This window comes from Lycorma delicatula, chromosome 8 (assembly GCF_047948215.1).
Source record: "Lycorma delicatula isolate Av1 chromosome 8, ASM4794821v1, whole genome shotgun sequence".
NCBI classification, from domain to species: Eukaryota; Metazoa; Arthropoda; class Insecta; order Hemiptera; family Fulgoridae; genus Lycorma; species Lycorma delicatula.
This window is the reverse complement of record NC_134462.1, coordinates 6,251,616-6,257,926: the sequence shown is the minus strand read 5'-3', so window position 1 is coordinate 6,257,926 and position 6,311 is coordinate 6,251,616. Positions and strand designations below refer to the sequence as shown.

The following is a 6,311-nucleotide window of genomic DNA, read 5'->3' as shown; positions in this document are numbered from 1 at the left end:
CTTGGAATTTTCAAACCGATCCATCAGAACAATATAAGCATGCACCATTTTACATTAAAAATTTTATAAGTGTAAAGTAACAATATGTTGCACTTACAACTAGCTGAATTAGTTGTTTTTTTGGATAAACAAATGTTATGCTTAATTTAAATCTCTTTTATAATCCTTTGGAAATGGTTAACCAAAGTAATTTTTCTTTCCTTTCCTAAATAATTCTTCATAAATAATTTCACTAAACTCTTACAATCAAGCTATTCAACAAATGGCTGAAACTAAAAAATTGTAATGGAAGATTTAGTTGGCTTATTCTTCATATGTACATAGAATTAGTACCTCAACAATTAGTAGGAAAATATCAATTTAAATGTTCCCAGCACTTATAGAATATTAATTGATAATGCCCCTTTAACTAATTTATCTCACTTGAGTGAAAATATAAAAGGGAATTCTTGAAACCATGGAAATTAGAGTGTGCCTTCCTATTTTGCCTATTACAAGATTTCAATATTTACTTTCCAAAGTCTAAATTACTTTCACAACTGAATTCGAGCTTTGGTGACAATTAGACCACAACATCAATGGAAATATCAAATATACTCTAATTCCAGTTTCCCCCTTTTAGAGATGGTTAAAAACAATCCAACATATATTTTATGTATAAAATGTTGGAATTATCATTTTTGCTGAATTTACATCTTCTATCATAAGCGATTTAAAAGATGAGACAGTAAATTCAATACTCTGTTATCCTTCTTGGAAAAGTATTCCTAATAAACTTTAGTGTTGTTTTCGACTCAAATGAACACATTCGTATAAAAAAAATAATAAATAGGTTTGCTCCTCATTTCACTTGTGTAGGAGTGAGCAAAAAACCACCTTCTTATCAGTAGATTTCTCCAAAAGAAGAATAACCCTACCATTTTTCAAGGTTTCAATTTTTCCATTATCATCAAATGTTTTCTTTTCATTTTATGTAGAATTCCTCAGAATAGAGTTTTGAACAACTTTTGCTTTTTTTATTTATTACATTTTTATTTATCAGTTGTAATTTACCAAAATTAATCTCAACAAACCAAAAAAAAGTTCTTTTCAAATAAAACTTTTTAGACTGTGAAAGTTTTCTTGAAAATGACGAGATGTAGTTCTGGAATCCATTTTATTCAATTTTTCAGGTCAAAAAAATGAAAACCATCTAATTTGCCCCTTAATTTTGAATCCCAACTGTTTAGTATAGCTTAATTTTATTCTTGGTGCAATGATCAGAGTGAAATATTTCACTAGTTGCATTCCTAAAACAAAGCAATTCCTAACTTATGTTTACAGAAATATTTCCCATATATTAACATCCCAAATAAACTACTACCCTTGAATAAATTTCTTCATATATAAAAATTCAGATTTAAGAAAATAAATAAAAATCAAACTCAAACCTTCACTTTCCAAGCATAATTAATTTATTAATTTTAATAATAAAGGCGAAGGGCTTGATAACACTTGAAGAAATATATCTTGTATGCATTTTACGGTATTAGTAACATAAATCAATTACTGAAAATTTTAATACTTATTAATTAAATTCAATGAGGTATTTACTTTTTATTATTATCATGTAATCACAGGCTTCAGTAAGTTGAACTTTTTAATCTCTACTTAATGACCTGGATTCTGCAAGTTGCAATTGAAGTTTATCGAGCTGTTTATTCAACTTTTTTACTCTATTCAACAAAGAAAGAAAAATGATAAATAATACAAGAAATGAAATTAAAAATCTATTGTCATAAAGTTAATTACCGTTAGCTATTACATTATAATATAATTAATAACCTAAGTAATAGCTTTAAATAACAAGCTTTTCTTCTTTCCTATGGCCCTAAGCAATAAGATAAGTCTTATGGCCTTACAAGTTACCGTACCAAAAAAATACCAGGATCAAAAAGGAATTGACAACTTTAAAAGCGTATAAAAATTTACTGAGAATTTACAGATTTGGTAGAAGTCTCATTTCAGAGCAAAACACATCAAGTTTTGACTCACGTAGTTTATTAGTACTAAATTCAGCCACCAGTGCTGTTAAGTGTTGTTAAAAATGGATACATTTATTGGTGCAGAACGTACTCGCTGTGTGCTTTGGTTTCATGATTTGCATTCAGCAACTGCAGTTCAGCATAATTTTCATAGAGAACAGTAGAGCCTGCTAGTAGGCATATAATTTACTCATGGCATCAGACCTTTGTTGAAAAGCTCTTCCAAACACAACAGTCCGTTCTTCTTCCAGAAGGTAATCATAAATAGTATAGTTTATCTGGACAGGCTTTTCATAAAAGAGTGAATTTGTGTAACACCTTTGCCTGTGATCTTGTTAAGCTAGAACTTCGAATTAACTTCTAATTTGCTGGTAACAGTCTGGAATGAAATCGAATAGGAATGAAATCAGGTGGGATATATATCATATTACAAATAGCAGCGATATCGAACCAAACTGAATGTCGGGTGACAAATGTGATTTGTTTTTCTTTGAAATGAGAGCTCAAATGATTCTGTAAGTTTCTCAATAAATTTTTATAAGCTTTTAAAGTTGTGAAGTCCTTTTTGAATCACTTGGTATAAATATATAAGAATACAATAAAATTGACCGGCTTAAGACACTCGGTAATTTGTGTCCCACATATCTCACATTAAAGAATTTGAGATGAAAATTATCATTAGTGCCATTTACAATTATTTAAAAAATAATAATAATTGCAGAAAAAGTAGGTACATTTTTGGAATTTACAGCCACCTTTTTATTTACAACTGTTGTATATAATTTGTATATGTAATATTAATTAGATGAGGCTAGTAAGAAAAAGTAAGCATAGGTTATGTTGGTTATAATTTTGTGTAGCGACTAATGGGGTAATTTTGTGTAGTGACTAATGGTACATCTAATGAACAAATATCAACATAAGCTAACAAAACATAACCTATGCTTGCTTCACTCGCTAACCTCATCTAATTTAAGCTAAATACACGAATTACATATAGCTTATTAATAATAAAAGTAATTTGTAAACTAAATTCAATAATCTTAATTATTGTTATTTTACATTAATTAAAAACAAATTTTTATTTTATTTTTTTTGCTGTCAAATTCCTAAAAAGTACCAAAAAATGAATTAAACTTACTGTACCTTCCCCAAACACAATGATTTCACTATTTCTAGAAAATGTCAAAATGCAGTACATCAAAACACAAGGGAATCTTATATCCACCAATGGTGTTGAGGTTAGAATCATTATAAACCAGCAGTTTTGTGGTGCATCAATATTCTAAGCCAACCTATGTCTAAAAAAATGTTTCTTTTTAAATATAAAGGAAAAAGGTAAACCAAGTTAATTATAATCATTAAAAAATAATTACTGTCAAATTAAGCAAATGAAGCCACCACACCAGTAAATTATCATAATCAGATTTAATAAAGGAATGGTTGAACAAACCGCATCTGTAGGTCTGAATATACAACTATAAAATTAAACAAAATAATTATTAACAGATAAAAAAATTTAAAAGCTTTATTATTATATAAAATAAAGGTACTTATAGCACTTTCAGTGACTACTTTTAGACATCATCAGACCATTAATAAAAAGTTGGCTGGAAAAAATGTTAAGTCATTTCTTGTTATTTAATCCTAAAAACAAGTACATCATAAAAATGTGTTAACATGTTTGCTACAATACCGATAAACAAGATGATCCTTTGTTATATCCTTTCTGCATGCTATACCCTCGATTCAGTAGGTTCTGATAATTCTTATTCCACTGACTAAAGGGCTGAATGTATTGTGAGGTCTCCTTACAACACATTCAAGACAGATCAACTCTGACTGCAGTACAGATTATTAAATCATGAAATTAAAAAAAACCATGCTGGTTTTCAATTCCCAGCAAGCAGAATCTGCTACCTTCTCAGGAAGCAGAACTATGTGAGGTATAATGGGGCAAACATTTCTGACTACCAGGCCTCTGTAATAGGGATATTTGATTTTTAGTGCTGGAGTTGTCAATAAATGTTCTAAGGGGTAACCAACATCCCTAGACATTGCAGCTGGCCATCCCCGACAACGAGTTGCAAAAACATGCTATTGTCCAAAGCACTAGTCCAAGGTGGTACCCAACACCCAGGCTGTTATTTTCTACAACTTTTTGAATCTTTTAAAAGAAAGTTTACACTATTCAAATGAGATGAAGATTTTTTCAATATTTTTAAAATTATGAAGCGATCAATTTAATTGTTTATTTAACTTAAATACTATTCTTTATTTATTTATTTACGTTTATTGTAAGGATTTTTCTTCTTTTTTTTAACCAAAAAACTCTTGCAATCATAAAATATAAAGACAGCATAAGAGAATTTAAGTTATTTTGTTAAGATTATTATGTTTTAGAATATTATCTTGTTTTATAAAACAGAAACCAAAGAACTCGTTATTCTCAATAAATAACTAAAATTACCTGAGGTTTGCATCATCACATTCAGCTTCTAAAAGTGATCACATACGAGTGCAATCCTCATGTAATGCAACTTTTCTTCTTAGCAAATCTAAATGAAGATCTCTTCTCTGTAATTGATCTCTTACATTTCTAACACGTCTTTGAAGATTGTAAACCACAGTAGACTATAAATTCACAAAAAATTACTTATTTAACCCATTATAATAAAAGAAGAGAATATTAACTATGCAAGTAAAAGTTAGTAATGAAATAAACTTGGAAAATAAAGAATATAACATACAGAAATTATAAGATGGAAAATAAACTAAAGCACAAGTATCTAATAAAATAAAATTAAAGACTAAATAAAAATTACAAATAAATCTAAATTACAGCATAGCTGTCTATGTTAGTATATTTTCAGCCTTTAAAACATACAAAGATCCAAGAACCTCCAATTTATAAAAAGTAATTCATCTTGAATAAATTTCATCACGTTACATTAACTAATAGTCAAAAAAATTAAAATCAATTATAATAATTAAGTACAAAAAACTCGCATTAAACTTCCTCCACAAAAAGTGAAGAAGTGACAAAGCAATAAGCAAATTTTAAGAAATGAGCCAAACAGGGGAGAATACAGCTCTTAAGTATGATTTGAAGATTACAACAATAAGTGCAAACTAAATAACAAACACAGTAAGATAATTATAATATCTGTATCAAAGAATTATTCTAAAATTTTAATGAATCAACATCTTGCCTTATTTCCAACTGCTTGTAACACTGGAGAACAAAAAATAATTTTTTTTGTCTCTGTAAGAAAAATATATGATTCTGATAATATTTTTTCACCTGAATTCAAATATGATATCAGTTTTCCCCATCAAGCAAGGTTTCTGAGAAATAGGCATTTATAATTTCAAATATTTTAATACTTTCTCTATTCAGACATGCGACTCACCTACAAAGTAAGAAATGATGATTTTCTGCTATACTTCGCCTGTGGAGCATCCCTATGATGGTCCAACCAACAATAATCAGTCAGTATATCAGGATTCCATTTGCCTTGGTACCTCTTTTCCATAGCTGAAATCCCTGATAAAAGTGTTCCCTGTGCTCATCACTCACTGCACAAAGATTTTCTGGGAAGAACTTTAAGTGTGGTGCAGAAAGTGTACTTTTAGATACATACTACAACCCAAATATTTATAAGATCACTGACAATATCACAGTAATTTTCCACCTTTCGATTTTCCAAAAAACTCTGAGTAACATTTTTAAATGCTTGCCAAACTGCTTTCTCCAGTGGATTCAATAGTTCCTCAAATTTTCATCATGCATTAGTAATCGTATTTGTGCACCCACAAATATTCCTTCTATAAATTTTTGCATCACTAATTTTAGGAAACTCTGTTTTAAATATATGAAACCAGAAGTATTTTCCATGGCCTTGACAAGTTTCTTTTTTAATCCTTATTTGATATATAACAGAAGTAGATTTTTCATTTTTCTATTCAGGAATGAGTGATTAGCGTTTGTTTAGACCATTCTTTTCTAATGAAATGGTTGTTTCTGTCCCTGCTATCCTATTCACACAGAAAACATTACTTTTTGTAATCAAGCTGCAGACCAAGAATAAGCGCAATTACCTTCAAATCACCACAGATATTCCATTCATACACTGCATATTGAAGCTTTTCCAATATAAATTGAGTTTCCATATGTTTCTTTCATATTAGCAGAGTGAGCTACAGGCACAGATGGGAATTTATTGCCATTATGCAGAAGCACAGCTTTTAAACTAACTTTAGAGGAATCAATGAACAAGTGCTACT

General features: G+C 29.2%; 1 long non-coding RNA gene across 1 annotated transcript; it reads right to left on the bottom strand.

The window, feature by feature from the left end:
* Positions 1-1,658: 1,658 nt before the first annotated feature.
* On the bottom strand, positions 1,659-4,612 carry LOC142329341 (uncharacterized). Its single transcript, XR_012757472.1, has 2 exons — positions 4,495-4,612; positions 1,659-1,713 (listed from the first exon to the last, which is right to left on the bottom strand). It is a non-coding gene; the product is annotated as an uncharacterized LOC142329341 (long non-coding RNA).
* Between the last annotated feature and the right edge of the window lie 1,699 nt (positions 4,613-6,311).